The sequence below is a fragment of the Podarcis bocagei genome (genome assembly GCF_964188305.1).
Source record: "Podarcis bocagei genome assembly, chromosome: 2".
Lineage (NCBI taxonomy): Eukaryota > Metazoa > Chordata > Lepidosauria > Squamata > Lacertidae > Podarcis > Podarcis bocagei.
Window position 1 is genome coordinate 80,258,242 of NC_138126.1, and position 13,781 is coordinate 80,272,022.

Here is a 13,781-nt window from a genome sequence, read left to right on the forward strand (position 1 = left end):
AGTGTATTTTTATGTTGCAGGTAAAATGTCATGCTGGCATAAGCACAACTTGCAGACACAAAGCAAAATGGTTTGCCATGAGTGATAGATAATTTGCTTCCCCACAGAGCAAGAAAGGCCTATCACAATCTCAAGATATTTATTCAACAAAAATGAGAGCCTGTAAAAAGAAAATAATGACCAATGAATGAATGAGAATAAAATTACTTCTCAGTATTTTTAAGTATGTTCAGAACAGCCATTCCAAGGAAAATGTATGTGATACAAAACAGGTAGGACGTGCAAACTGGCTGCACATTAACAAAATGAAAATTCAGTTCAAGTGAGAGAAGAAACCAGTTGCCCATATTTTCTCTTATGCAATACAAACTTAGCACTCTGGTGAGAAGACGCCAGTGAGTCTGATTACAGGATGTTCTTTTATTGACTATTATACTGAATGAATGGGAAAGGTACCACAATCCTAGAAACTATAGTCCTGGTTGACTTCTGCATTCCAGGTGCTCTTGCCTCCAGTTGAAAGGGACATCGGTATTCAGACCAGGAATGTAAAAATCAGGCAGCAAAGTTTCTTAAAGAAAAAGTTTTTATTTGGATTTTTGTCCGACAAAAAGCAAATAGGGTGCATTCAGGAAAATGAAGAATGCCCGCCCCCCCTTTGGGGCAGTCAACTTATATATCTTTCTGCAAAGCACAGTTCAGCCCCTTGGCATCCCTTTAGCCAATGATTGACAATTTCCTATGGTCATTGATACATATTCATTAAAGCTCAACCAATGAATAAATTTGGTGTGTCCTTTCGGTTCCAAGTTGCCTATTCCACTAGGTGGCGCTACTGGCTTATAATCTACTTAACCTCTGTACTAGTTCCAGGAAGTGCCCCTGAACCCCCCACTTCCAAGAAATGTCCTTGTGGTTTAGCAACTTCACACCTAAGCGTTATCTCTGGAGCCTGGAGGTCAGCAAACATCCTGCTACTTGCCTTTGTCAGGGGTCGTTTCTCAGAAATGGCTTAACCTCAACTAGCAAACTTCCTGCAGGGGCAAGCTAGCGGCACCCACAAGCTTGCATGCTTGCTGCCTCTGCAAAAGGTGGCAAAGTGACAAACATGAGAAAGAGAAATAGTCTTTAGCTTTCTAAAATGGCTTTGTGCTTTTAGCTTTTAGATGGCCCTATAATATGGCTTCAGAGGTTCTTAGCCTGGCTCTCTATTGGTCATCCTGACCTTCACCCCTGCATTCCCCCCTTTCCATCACGAAAATGCTGACCGGTCACGGTTCTCCATTTTCGCTTGATGGACCTATAGGTGCAACATCATAGAGAGCCAGGATATAGGTACGTGTTGCTGCATTAACTGAGCGGCTTACCATTTGGAGTAATATGGTAACGAAGAGAAGTAAAATCACAAGCAAAATCTCTTTTAACCATGACCAACCTGGGAGCTAAGAACTAATTCAACTACATACACTGGGGAGACCTGCACCATCTAGACTAATTTTGTGGTACAAATCAGCCTGTAACACTCAGACCTGTTCAGGCTCTTAGCTACAGCTGTTGTCATATTCAGGAAGGTGTTTTCCTTCCACCCTGTGGCCATTTGAGAGGTGAGAACCATCAGGAGGCAGGGTATGATCCACATCCTGATTCGAGGAATGTTCGGTGGCCCAGAACGAAGAACTGTACCACCAACACAGAAATACCACAAAAAGGGTAATACCACAAGCCAAAGGGATGGTGGCCCACGAAGGCCAGGTCATGTGGGCCTCTAACTCCTGGCCCTACTGAGGCGTGAACAGCGTCTACACACAAAACATTCCCACTCTACACAGGGAAAAGTGGCCGCCTGGCACTGATACACTGTTAGGCCTCGGGAGCTATAGGGATGGCAATAGACTCTGTAAAGTTCAAAGGCTGGTCCTACTGGGTAGCGGTCACCTACGTGGTCTCTGACCAGGGCCTATGGAGGCTGAAGCCTGGGGTGGCAACCCTTATGCAGCCACAAGAATACCCTACCACATTCAAGGGTATTATGTGTGGAGTTACCAGGCCAGGTATTCTTCTGGGATTATGGGAGGCTCGAGCCACCACGACAACCACAGGTGGGGCTGCAGGATTTACTGGCACTTGTTCAGCAATTTCAATGTGCACCTGGTTCAGGCTCCCTCCCCTGCAATATTTGCATTAAGATTCAGGACCTGGTCTACCAGATGGGGTTGGTACAGTGCTCTACCCCCCGATTGACAGTTGGTTACCCCCCCACAACAGCAAGAGCGGTCCAGAACTCGATAGATTTCGACCGTCTCTGCAACTTCCCGTAGGAGCAGTACCCATGTGCGCTGGACAGTGGTGTGGAAGAGAAGCCACAGTGGGGTAGTGGGATGTTTCAATACGGCAACCTCATCAAACCCCTGTTCCCAATACCCAATGAGCACGCCATTTCTTACCACTGGCAAGACGAACCAGTCATAGCAGAGGTCCGCAGGCCAATAGGGTTGGTATGGCTCAGTGGGGTCAGGACAATAGGACATAGAGCAAAAAGGGCAGTAGGACATAGAGCAAATCAATACAGAACATAATAGAGAAAAGGGGAAAGTCCTTGTGAAAGTCCTTGTGATGATCAGTCGCAGGATCACGTTGCCCGTGGCCCAACGCGTTTCCGGTAGCGTCAGACACAAGGTGATGATCAGACGCGTGTGATGCACCCAGGGAATCACGTCGGCTACTCTCACCGCAGTTGGGATGGAGAGGAGGACGGTATACGGGCCTCGCCACTTAGGGATGAGGGGGTTGCGCTTCCACGCTGTCACCCGGCTGGAACTGGTGGACCGGCTCAGCGAGACTGCACGGTGTAGGCTCGAGGTAGTACCTGGAAAGGGAAGCAAACACACACGGGGACAGGAATTGCACTTGTTCCTGAGTGATGTGATCTCCCACCCGCCCCAAACTGGCGGGGATGTCTCAGACGAAAGGGGGTGGCCTGCCATACAAAAGTTCAAAGGGTGATAGTCTCAGTCTCTTGGTTGGAGCGCTCCAAATCCGAAACAAGGCAATGGGCAGGACATCTATCCAGTGTAGTCCCGACTCCTGGGTCAACTTGGCCAAGTGGGCCTTCAAGGTGCGATTCATACGCTCAGGTGTCCCCAAACTCTGGGGTCTGTAGGCTGCGTGTAGCCTCCAGTTTATCTGCAGCACCTTGCACACTTCTTGTACAACTTTATCAATGAAGGCAGGGCCATTGTCACTGCCAATACTTCTGGGGAGGCCAAATCGGGGTATGAGTTCATGTAACAGTTTCTTGGACACTTCACGAGGTATCTCTGTTCTAGTGGGGTATGCCTCTGTCAGGGTGCAGACAAACACAAGCAGGTATTTGATGCCCCTAGTTGGTGGTAGTTCAGTGAAGTCCACAATCAGGCTTTCCATAGGGGTAAAGCCCACGTGTTGTACACCCGGTGGGGGGAGGTGGCCTTGTCTGGGGGTGTTCTTGGCGCACAGGACACACCCCTGGGATATAGCAGCAACTAGTTGAGAAAGGTTAGTGATATAGAAAAGTCTCCCAAGGTGTGCTCTGGCAGCTGGACCCCCTAGATGAGTGGACTTGTGGTAATTCTTCACAATCACGGTAGCCAGATGTTGGGGCACAAAAACACGGTTTTCTGGTAGACGGAACCATCCCTCCTGGAGTGTTGCTCCTTCCTGGCGTGCCCACTGTTGCTCCTCCGGTGTGTAGCGTGGTTCCACATCGTCTGGAGTGAGTTGTGGGATGAGGGCTGCGTTGAGTGCTGGTGGAGGTTTCAAAGCTGCTTCACGAGCTGCGTTGTCTGCCTTCCGGTTGCCCCTAGTGACCATGTCCCGGCCTCTCCCATGGGCTTTGCAGTGCATCACGGCAATCTCTTCGGGACCCCATACTGCTTCCAGTAACGTCTCAACTTCTGGACATTAGCCTTGCATCCTGCTGCCAATTGCAGGGCAATGCCTTTTGCTGTTGGACTTCGCCTCAAAACACAAACAACTCTTGGAGACTTTGGCTTTCTTAGAGCTCTTGGAACGGCTTGCCTGCCTTGCACCCCCACTTCTGGGTGCTCTGCTGCCTGAGGAACAACTTATTGAAGCGTAGAAACAGCTTCCCAAAACAGCCTCAGCCCCCTCTGGGCTCGGTACTTTTTCTGGGCATCCTCTAGCCCCCTCTGGGCTTTCTGGGCGTCCCACAGCCCCTTCTGGTCTGGCTGCCACTGTGGCCTGACATGCTGTCTTCAGTGGCTGCCACGCTACCCAGGACTTCCTCCCTTGGAGTATTGCCAACAGCCAAGAATCAACGCTGGCCCTTAAAATGACTAGGACCCTTTGGTCTCTCTAGAACATCAGGCACGTCTGCTTCACAAACTTCCACTGCGCCTGTAGACTCCTCAATGGGTTGGGCAAAGCCTGTTTCAGTCTGTGTACCCCTTATATTCCATAAGGGTGAGAACCGAATGGGGCACATTCACATGCATCTCCTGGCCAAACATGAACTTGTCTGCTTCTTCCACTAGTGTGGCGGTGGCAGTGACAGCGCGCAGACAGGGTGGCCAGCCTTTCACTGTGGAATCTAATTGCTTGATAGTCTCAAAGGCTTCTTGTTGGGCCGGTCCCCACTCAAAGGGGTCTCTTTCTCTTCCTCTGGTAACTTCATTTAGAGGTTTTGCTAAAATACTGAAGCCTTAGATCAGGATTCTGCAAAAGCCTGCTGCTCCACAACTTTAAGCTTGTCTTTTAGGGATATCACAATCTCTGCCTTTTTTGCAGTGACCTTTTGACAATTTCTAGATGGTCAGTATGTTCAGCAAGTTGTCTGGATAAATTAGCTAAATCTTCATCCCTTTTTTTTTTTTGCATTTTGTAAAGTGAGCTGGTTGTGTGAATCTTTCACTGATTTCAGCTCATTCACAAAACTTTGTTCTTTGTTTTTCTTTTAATTTTAGTAACTTGTTCAATTTCTCCTTTACAGAGATATGTTCATCGACCTGGGATTTAAGATGGTCTGTTTCCTCCTTACATTCTATTTCTGTTTCTTGCAATTTTTTAGCTGATTTACTTATTTGTTCTTTAAGCAATTTAATTTGTGACTCACACTCCATGAGTTTGTTGTTTTAAGTAACATCACAAGTATTGATTGTAGAATGAAGATCTTTAACTGTTTGGCTAGTCTCTTTGTTTTGCCTAACAAATTCTTCATTCTCTTTTGTTTTACTAACGTTTTCATTTTTTTTTTTTCTCAGCCAGTTCTGATTTTATTGCACTTAACTGTTCAGAAAGTTCTGAAAGCTTTCTGCCTCCACTGTTCACACCTTTGGTTTGTAGATCTTTCAGTAACTGGACTTCCCTTTCAGCCTTAGACAACACTATTTCCCTGTCTTGCATTTCATCCTCTTTGCACTTGATCTGACATTTCAGAATATTAATCTGCTCAGAATACACATTTGTATTTGAAATAATAGCAGAAATTTCTTTGTCTTTCTCAGCTAAAACCTCTCTGAGGTTGTCAAATTCTCTTCCATACCTCTGGAGGTCTTGAATTAGTTGAGACCTCTCTTCTAAATGACTTGTGTTTAATCTATTAAGTCCTTCATTTGTCTGTTCAAGATCCTGTTACATTAATTCTATAGCAGCATCCTGTTTCATGCTCTTTTCTTTTATTTTCCTCTGTTAATGCAGTAATAACTGCTTACTGTTCTGTACACTCTTCTCCATAAACACTGCACTTCTTCTGGACATCTTCCCTCTCCAAAACCTGACATGAGGGAGTGACTTTGCAATGTTCAGTCCTGCATTTCTTCAACCGGGGGGGGGGGGTGATTGTCATCTACCACCTTCAGCCAGTTGTCTATATAGGGAATCTGGTCAGGATGTCCCCCCTGGTCTATGCTGATTTTGGTCCTTCCTTGAAGTTGTTTAACATACATTGAAGGGGAATTACTGGACCTTTCAAGGCTTTCAAGTCTCCCCCCTCCCATTTTCAGTATGGCCCTGTACAGCGTCCCCACACCAAACACTCACACATTCATTTCGCAACTTTTCTCACCCAGGTGCGGTCGCCCGACTGGGAAATGGAGTACTTGTTGCTACGACCCCAGGGGAATGCCCCGGGGTAACACACATACATGCACAAAATGCCTCTCTCGTTGGACGCTTGCACGACACACTATCCACCCTGTGCCCCCCCCTTTTCTCCTTCCTAATACCAAAACGTGGGTGGTTGTCAGGAATCAACCCTTCTACTTAATGCCACTATCCACGCTGGAGATGTGATCAGTATCTCCCTTCTCCTTAATTAAAAGGAGGATTTTCTATCCCCTCAGGGCTTGTTGCCATGTACTCACCCCAGCCGGCTGTTCTCTGCCCTGTCCTCCCAACCTCGGCTCTTCAAATCCGTTGTCCTCTGTCCCAGGATACAGCAAGAGGGTCAAGTTGCCTTCTGTCCCCCTCCGAAAAAAAGGTTCGGTGTGCACTTGGAAGCCAGGAAGTCTGTTGGCCCTCCGCTGCCTCTGCCCAGAGGGCAAGGGAGCTGCCTCCTGGTCTCTGAGGACACTTAAAGTCCTTCTGATCCGAGTCACTTTTGGCACCAGAAATGAAAGGGACATCGGTATTCAGACCAGGAATGTAAAAATCAGGCAGCAAAGTTTCTTAAAGAAAAAGTTTTTATTTGGATTTTTGTCCGACAAAAAGCAAATAGGGTGCATTCAGGAAAATGAAGAATGCCCGCCCCCCCTTTGGGGCAGTCAACTTATATATCTTTCTGCAAAGCACAGTTCAGCCCCTTGGCATCCCTTTAGCCAATGATTGACAATTTCCTATGGTCATTGATACATATTCATTAAAGCTCAACCAATGAATAAATTTGGTGTGTCCTTTCGGTTCCAAGTTGCCTATTCCACTAGGTGGCGCTACTGGCTTATAATCTACTTAACCTCTGTACTAGTTCCAGGAAGTGCCCCTGAACCCCCCACTTCCAAGAAATGTCCTTGTGGTTTAGCAACTTCACACCTAAGCGTTATCTCTGGAGCCTGGCGGTCAGCAAACATCCTGCTACTTGCCTTTGTCAGGGGTCGTTTCTCAGAAATGGCTTAACCTCAACTAGCAAACTTCCTGCAGGGGCAAGCTAGCGGCACCCACACGCTTGCATGCTTGCTGCCTCTGCAAAAGGTGGCAAAGTGACAAACATGAGAAAGAGAAATAGTCTTTAGCTTTCTAAAATGGCTTTGTGCTTTTAGCTTTTAGATGGCCCTATAATATGGCTTCAGAGGTTCTTAGCCTGGCTCTCTATTGGTCATCCTGACCTTCACCCCTGCACAGTAACTGGCCACTGAATCAAATTTCACATTAGCCACACCCTTTTAGCCCCCTCAGAGGAAAAGAGAGTTACCTAACATTTTACATTTTACAAGACTGATACTGCTTGGCCACTACAGTGCTTAATGCCAAGCATACAGTATGCACTAAGAACTGTGCTGACAACAGCATCCTGGAGGGTTCAGAGTGTACATTAGGTAGGCAAAATGTGTGGGACAAGAAACAAATCAGCTGGAAAATGAGCATTGGCCTGGGTGTGGAGTAAAGTCAGCAGTAGACTTTGTAAAGCCTTTCTTAAAGAGCTTGGAAATGATTTACAGAGAGATTGTGCCTTGACAATTAATGGCAGAAAGAAGGTTTCTGTCAAGCTGCTCCCTACAACTGGAACCAATAGAATGAGAAAAGGGGGTGATATCAGATGAGTTTGTGTAGAAGGTGAAAAGCACTGCAAATGTTAGCATCTGCTTGCAGAACGAAGAAATGCTTTAAAACAGGGGTGGCCAACTCCCAAGAGACTGCAATATACTCACAGAGTTAAAAACTTAGCAATGATCTACCCCCTTTTTGAGGGTTCAGGTCAAAGTTGAGCTTTTTTTAGGAATGAGGAAGAGCCGTTTTGGGGGGGTCAAAGCTGTTGAGTTTTTTTAGGTAAAATGTTGGGCTCTTTTTAGGGGAGCCACAGTTGTTCAGCTTCTTTGGGAGGAGCCAATGATCTACCAGTGATCTACCTGTTGGACATGGCTGCTTTAAAACAAGAATGGGGAACCTGCGTGACACTTCAGATATTCCAATCAGCCCCACCCCCTCCCTCAGCCAGCACAGCCAATGATCAGGATGATGGGAGCTGTAGTCCAAAAACATCTGGAGGGCCACAATTTCCCCATCCCTGCTTTAGAATAAAGAGTAAAGCTTAAGGTTGATGCAGAGAGTGGCAAGAAGCCAGTGTAGGTTTTCAAGGAGATGAGTGATGCATTCATAGCAATGGGAGGGAACAATGAAATGTGTGTTTTAGTTTATGTGCTGTGCCCAAAGCAACTCACAGCAAACACCAGCTTGCTACCAAAAGATGCAAGTACTATTATATAGGTACCAAACAGTATTGAAATACTATCACTTGCAAATTTACTGATTAATTTGTAAGCCCTCAAGTGATGCTATTGTCCTGTGAGATTCTCCTAAGAATCCAACAGCCTTGGAACAAGCACACTTGCCTTGTCTGCTTTGATAGAATTCTGGCAACATCCAGTATTTAATAAGCATAAGGAGCCAAGTTGTGATTTCAGCCTGCATAACCACCATGGAACTTTTATATTCCCTTAGTGAAGGTTATTGGGTTGTTGTTTTTAAGCATGGCTCAAACCCAGTTACAAGCGAAGCTCTCAAGTTTATGATATTTGTGACGCGTAGGAAGGAAAATCTGCTGTTGAGTCATAGCAGAATTACTTCAGTCAGCTATAATACAAAGACAGAACAGATTATCCACCTTCAGAGCTAGTATCTGGAGACACCTTGATGGCAACTGAGGCTACCCTTTGCAGTGACAAAACTCTCGCATATCTTTGAGAGGTGCCGATCAAGAATAAAGTGCCACAACAGGAGTGCCTACTTCTCCAGGAAACTTTCAGAGCCCCTGTTGCTCTCACTGTGGCCCCCACCTTGTTCAACAAGCTTCCCAAAATGTAGGGTATATATGGGAGTAGCCCTTAATGTGGTGTGAGATGCTGGAACCAGAGCAGGAAATCAAGATTGCACTCGTGCACACATGAACACGTGAGCGGTCATCCCGAAAGGCTCCTTGGATCCAGACTCCAGAGGACTTTTGGAGAAGGTGATTCTCCAGCTTGTGAAAGACTAACTTCCCATTTAAGGGCCATCTGGATATGCCCCAGGCATGTCAGCAAGGTATATTTTATTTCCTGCAAAGGTTATGTGTGTCACTCTCAAAGAGAATATATATCCTTGCAAAGCAAGATTCACAATGAGTCCAGAAGGGACATAATGCTTACATCTGCAACTGGAATTTATCCAGCACATGCTGTTCCAGAAGCATTTGTAATTAGGGCTTGGGACTAAGGGCCAGTTCACAAGTACTTGATTAAAAAAGGATGAGTGTGAACTTATCAGAATGTGCATGCAAGGTTCTGGGCAACTGTTTCTGTGATCACAGATTTTGGAGGAAATGCAACCACAATTATCAGCATGTACAGCCGAGTTCACACTGACCTTTTGTGGTCTTGCACTGACACATGTAGTCATGTGGAAGAATTTGATGTGTAAACTTGCCCTCCACAGAATTGTTTCTCTTCCCTGGTTATGCCCCCATGTCTGCTGCTTGCTTGCTTGCTTGCTTGCTTGCTTATAGCTCTCATATATAATATGGACCTGATCATCAGGACACAAATTGCTTGTGAAACTTCATTGTACAACAGTCCTGTGAGCAGATGACCCACCAGGACCCACAAGTACTGTTATGTAAATGACATGGATGATGAGGGAGTCCTGCCCTTTGCCTGCTTTTTGCTTTTTGAAACTGCAGACCTTTCCCTCAAGAGATGATAGATTTCAAAAGAGCATGGGAATGTCCAGAACTAAAATGCATTGGTTATTAAGAAGCTCCTCACCCTCCTTCTATGGCCACTAAATCTTTCTAAAAGCTTGCTATGCAGACATTGCCTATGAACAGCAGAGAGCCCTGCAGGGCACAGTCCATTCATCACCTGGGAGCTCCAGTTAAAATGGATTGAGCAAAAGTGATGAGAAAAGCACCGCAACTCAGAGTAGACAATCATCTGCTAGATGTACAAGAGTCACCTGGTGTAAGGCAGCTGCACGTACCTCTGGAAAAAGCAGTAACAGAATTATTCAGAAGGCCCAGCAGAGGGAGTGCAACACTGTTAATTTCATGCGCAGAGAGATGGTGGGTGGTTTCCTTTGAGTACTAAAAGCCAGAGAACACAACACACTTGTGTGATAGGCAAAAAACGGCCACTTCCACAACCAGCTTAACATGAAATAAATGTTAATACTACCTTGGTTACCCGCAGATGATAATTCTATCACATTGCAGTGGTATAAGATGAAAGGTATTTACAAATAAGCCACTTGAATGTTATAATATATATATATATAATATATATACACATACATACATACATTATATATATATATATATATATATATATATATATATATATATATATATATATATATATCTCCTGCAAAAGGCAGCTGCATACAGAGCTTCATTGCAGACGTTTTTCATACTGACGGACTGAATTGGCTTATTTTACTGAGAAGAAGAGATGTCAATGTTTTCTGCTCTGCTCTCCCTTCTAAGGCCATTATTTGTCTCCCAATTTCCTGTAGGCAGGCAATGGGCCTTTTGGACTGTTGTCTGAGCTGGCTTTCATGACACTGAATAAAGAACAGCTGAGGAATCGCCTCATAGGCATTTGCTGGGCAGCCAATTTTCTATCAACCAATCCGTTTTGAAGCAATGGGGAGATCTATTCTGCTTCCATTCCCAAAAAGAGAGCAGGCACGCACAATCAGAAATAAAATGGACATTTTGTCACCTAAAAATCACAAGAGGAGGATGGTTTTCCTGCGTTTTAACAGTTTGTAAGGGATGGAAAATTTTCCGCATGAGATGTGCTACGCAGAGAAATGTGCAGTGTTCTAACCCATTATGCTGCACATGCCTCCTCGCTATCTAAACTCTAGCTTTAGGAAGGCAGTCTAAACAAATTCAGTTTTCAGCTTCCATTCCAAAGCTGACGAAAAGGACAAGCTTTAACCTGCAGGAAAAACAGGTCCTGCTGAAAGCATTTGCACATATTCAACCCAGTCCTGATACTTCACAGGGTAACAAGAGCCATCTGATGCACTCTCTTTCTGACATACAGTGGTACCTCAGGTTAAGTACTTAATTCGTTCCGGAGGTCCGTTCTTAACCTGAAACTGTTCTTAACCTGAAGCACCACTTTAGCTAATGGGGCCTCCTGCTGCTGCCGTGCTGCCAGAGCCCGATTTCTGTTCTTATCCTGAAGCAAAGTTCTTAACCTGAAGCACTATTTCTGGGTTAGCGGAGTCTGTAACCTGAAGCAAATGTAACCTGAGGTACCATTGTACTTTCCTTTCCCCCAAAGTTACCTTAGGAGGGGATACAGAATTAATTGGCTGGCTGGGGCAGAGCTGCTGTGCTAGGTTCCTGGCAGGTGAGTTTCTGTTGCTTACCAAGAGGGAAAGGGGCAGGGATGTTAGAGCAGTCCAAACACACCAACAGGGGCTCCAATCAGCTTTGGAGACCAAATAAAAGCAAATGCAGTATTAGTAAAAAAATAAAAGTAGGAACCACCATTCTTATTATCGTTAATTATATTCCCCCAGTTTCTGAACAGTCTCCCCTCGAAGTGTTGACCACATCCAGATTTGCTTAGCTTCAGCAAAGTGGCTGCATCATGTGCCTTCGGATCATACTCTGGAGTCATGCCACACTTGACCACTTGTAGCATCCTTGTTTCCAGGCATCACCAAGGAGCCACCAGGCTACTTAATAGTACACATAGAAATACAGTGGTACCTCGGGTTAAGTACTTAATTCGTTCCGGAGGTCCGTTCTTAACCTGAAGCACCACTTTAGCTAATGGGGCCTCCCGCTGCCACCACGCCACCGGAGCACAATTTCTGTTCTCATCCTGAAGCAAAGTTCTTAACCTGAAGCACTATTTCTGGGTTAGCAGAGTCTGTAACCTGAAGCGTATGTAACCTGAAGTGTATGTAACCTGAGGTACCACTGTAGTACAAAAAAGAGGACTCATCAGATGACTTCAGAAAGCAAGAAGATTCATACCTCACATTTAACTTGGGAGACAGTTCCCATCTCTCAACCGGGCATGTAGCTCTAAACTCCCCTGATGCAGACAAAACAGTGGCCCACCCTATTCCTTCCCTCCCTCATCCTGTCATCCGGCCCCCTCCCTCACTAGCCATGCAGTACATCCAGAACCCTGCTTCCCACAACCAGGAGGAACGGGCCAGGCTCATATCGTTGCCTGCTACATCAGGGGGACTGTGGCCAAGATGAGAGATGGCAACCGTATCTTCTGAATTAAATCTGGGATGTGGACATGGTGCATATTTATAACAGGTTGTGAGGTGAGAACCCGTTGGGAGATGGCTAGTATGTTGCAAAGCAGCAATTCCATGTGTTTCAGTAAATTGGCAATTTCTGTTGCCAATAAAGTTGCAAAACCCTCTATAACCTACTAAAAGGGTGTGGCCCTTTCCAGGACTGGGCTTCATCCTCATTGTGAAGGGACAGGGTTGCAGGCAGCTCAGAAGAGATATATTCACTATACACTAGAAGTAGGTGTGCAGAAAATAGATGCATTTAAAATAGCAAATGACTGCTTCCTGCTGTGACAGGATAAAGGCCATTTCACCATTATGTTTCAAATGTGTACACCTATGATTCTTTTAAATGTATGGCGAAATAGGTAAAGTGTGGATTTGACACCCACCCACACTAACATGTTTATTATACTTAATTCAGCTATTTGGGAAAACACTTTTTATTGCAGAAAATGAAAGGCTGGTCTTGTGTCATCCAGTTTACATTATTTCAACTTCAGAATCCAAAATGCTGTTTCTCAGTAATATCTTCCAAAACTTTGGGAAATGGAGGTTGCAAAAATGAAAGACTTTGCTAGATTGATTGCTTCTTATACAGCAACTCTATTCTAATAATGATGGGAAAACTTGAACTGGTTTTGTGGGCTACCTGCCAACGTTTCTATCGAGAGAGTAAAGCAAGGTTGTATTTTAACACCTGTTGTTTAAACTTTGCACAAACGATACAGTTCAGGAGCTTTCTTCTCTCCCCCCCCCCCATTGGTGATTAAAAAATCCCAGTGCTTCTTTTAGCAGCTGATATAGCTCATTATCTCAAGTATGGCAAGGCTACTTTCCAAATTTGGAAACTTTAATCAATTATAGTAAGGCCAAAGTGATGCACAGTTTGCCAAAAGGCAGAGGCAGCATAAATGTTTCTTGGTCATATAATCAAACATTATTAAATTAAAATTTTAGGGCTTTTGGGGGGGAAGGAATTACAGCATACCCATTTTCACACAACTAAAAGTTTCATCTGCCATTCATTGGGGGCTATAAAGTCACTTTATTTCAGCAAGGGTCATTGTTTGCTACAACCAAGTTTTTGTTGATAAAATGGTATCTCATCTGGGCAGCAAAATTTGCTGGGCAGATAAATTTGATATAATTCCCATTGGTTTTGTGCATATTGTGGTCTCATATAGTCTACTTGGTGCATTACCTAGAAGCAGCTCTTCCTTCTGTAAAAGGACACATAAATAATTCATCCTAAACTAGGTGGAGGGGGGGTGACTTCCAGTAGTATCATGTCAATGCCTATTTTAAAAATACAATTTTTA